Source organism: Schistocerca piceifrons, unplaced genomic scaffold, assembly GCF_021461385.2.
Source record: "Schistocerca piceifrons isolate TAMUIC-IGC-003096 unplaced genomic scaffold, iqSchPice1.1 HiC_scaffold_1084, whole genome shotgun sequence".
NCBI classification, from domain to species: domain Eukaryota; kingdom Metazoa; phylum Arthropoda; class Insecta; order Orthoptera; family Acrididae; genus Schistocerca; species Schistocerca piceifrons.
In genome coordinates this window covers 102,501-105,000 of record NW_025726890.1, presented here as the reverse complement: position 1 = coordinate 105,000, position 2,500 = coordinate 102,501, and positions in this window count along the sequence as shown.

Below are 2,500 nucleotides of genomic sequence, written 5' to 3'. Positions count from 1 at the left end.
AAACCCTCTCAGGTCCCGGCGGCGCGCAGCGCCGTCCCAAGTACTTGGTCGGGTTCGAGAGAGGCGCAATCGCCCGGAGTTAGGCGAGTAGACGCTTTCGGTGCGACCACCCGTGCTCCCAACTGAGCTTGCCGCTGCCGACAGAGGCCCGGGAGCGTGCTGTCGTGGCATTGCCGGCGGGAGACAACACGCGCCACCTACGGTGACCGGCAGCTCCAACGCCAGCGCCACAGAAGGACAAAAGCCCCACTTGGGTGCCGAAGCGAACTCTCCCAGCACAGCGCACGCGCCAACACATCCGCACAGCTGCGATACAAACCACCAGCGAGAACCGCTGGGGCGACCGAGCAGCAGACGGCGTCGCGGCGCCGAGCGCCGGGCGGCGGCGCATCCTCAACGCACACAGTCCTCAATCGGACCAGCACACTGAAGATGTCCACCGCGCTTCGCACCGGGCCCGCGAGGACCTACTTTGGCCGCACGGCGCCGCGCGCAGGGTGCGCCGGCGCGCAGCTGCGACGCCTGCCGCGTCCGTCGGCCGGCGCGCCTGCCACTGGCCGCCCCCACCAGCCGGCTGTAGCGCGTGCGCCCACGCACCGCGCGGCCAGCACGCCGGGAGGCGCCCCCTCACCGGCCGGGGACGGTCCCACCCAGCCACCGCCGCGTATCGCTTCACACCCAGATGCCGTTCAGTTTCGTCGGCATGGTGGGTATCGCTGGAACAACCGGTTAGTACCTCAACCTATCGTCGCCATCACCGATTCACCCCTAGCGAGAACAACCGCACCACAACAGGTTACCATTTGTTCATTTGCGTAACTTCACCAGAAAACGCAGGCGTCCATCGCCATTTGCAACTTCAACGATTATTGCATGCCTGTGTCAGGTGTCACGCCACACTACGTCTGCCCACATACACGCAACAAAATGTGCACGCCTAGACAATACGTGGAAGGTGGCCCCCGTACGTATGCGATGTCCATTGCTCGAACGACTGTCAACCGGCCTCTGTAGCATGTCGCAGATATGGAACGCGGTGCACCATGCCATCACGGTGTGTGAGGAGAGACGACTAGGTCCGAATACATCAACAGACAGCTCATGCTGATCGCCATCCACGGCGTCCGTTCCTCCCACACGTCTCTATGGCGTACCACACTGCAATCCAGCTCTCATAGGGAGACGACACGTAGCTGCGTGCACAATATTTGCACTGTATGGTCCGCCGTTTTTGGGCGCAGTCGTTGTGCGGTCACACATGTGCCACGATGTATCATTCAGTACATAAGGACGAATGTGCAGTACAGATTGTGGTTCACGCGTACGACATCAGCGGACAGTTGACACAGGCCGCACCACAACGTAGCCTGAGTACGTCGCATGCGAAGGGCATTGAACATGCAAACTTCTCACCAACCAGCTTGCGAAGGCAGGGGGCAAGGTGGGGACGTGGGGAGGGGCGGCATGTACGTCCTGCTGCCATCCACATTACAGTGTACAGCAGGAGCATGTGGAAAGTGAGCAAGACTTGCAAGGTGTTTAACATGAAGCGATACACAGGGGTGCGGGCAGTGCGAGTAGCGAACTATATTGCGAGGGTTGCGGGTGGGCAACACTACAGTAATTGAACGAGTCGTATAACAATTACAGAGCAGGTTTAGGCGACAACGTGGGTTACGTTAAGGCGACAACATGGGTTAGGTTAAGGCACAACATGGGTTAGGTTAAGGCACAACATGGGTTAGGTTAAGGCACAACATGGGTTAGGTTAAGGCACAACATGGGTTAGGTTAAGGCACAACATGGGTTAGGTTAAGGCACAACATGGGTTAGGTTAAGGCACAACATGGGTTAGGTTAAGGCACAACATGGGTTAGGTTGAGGCACAACATGGGTTAGGTTAAGGCACAACATGGGTTAGGTTGAGGCACAACATGGGTTAGGTTGAGGCACAACATGGGTTAGGTTGAGGCACAACATGGGTTAGGTTAAGGTACAACATGGGTTAGGTTAAGGTACAACATGGGTTAGGTTAAGGTACAACATGGGTTAGGTTAAGGTACAACATGGGTTAGGTTAAGGTACAACATGGGTTAGGTTAAGGTACAACATAGGTTAGGTTAAGGTACAACATAGGTTAGGTTAAGGTACAACATAGGTTAGGTTAAGGTACAACATAGGTTAGGTTAAGGTACAACATAGGTTAGGTTAATGTACAACATAGGTTAGGTTAAGGTACAACATAGGTTAGGTTAAGGTACAACATAGGTTAGGTTAGGTTAGGTTAGGTTACACGTTGTTGTACGGAAAGGTGTAGGGGGGGGGGGGGGCGGGGGCGGCAGGTTCGTTGATAGTGATTATAGTAAGTGAATGCTTGTGACATGATCAGATTTGTCACGTCAGGATGCACCTTTGGCTTATTAGAGGCGGCGCTCCAATTCTATGCTTGTGTGAGACCTGTGTCTTTGACTCATGTCATTGTTTGTGCGCTGTGACAGGA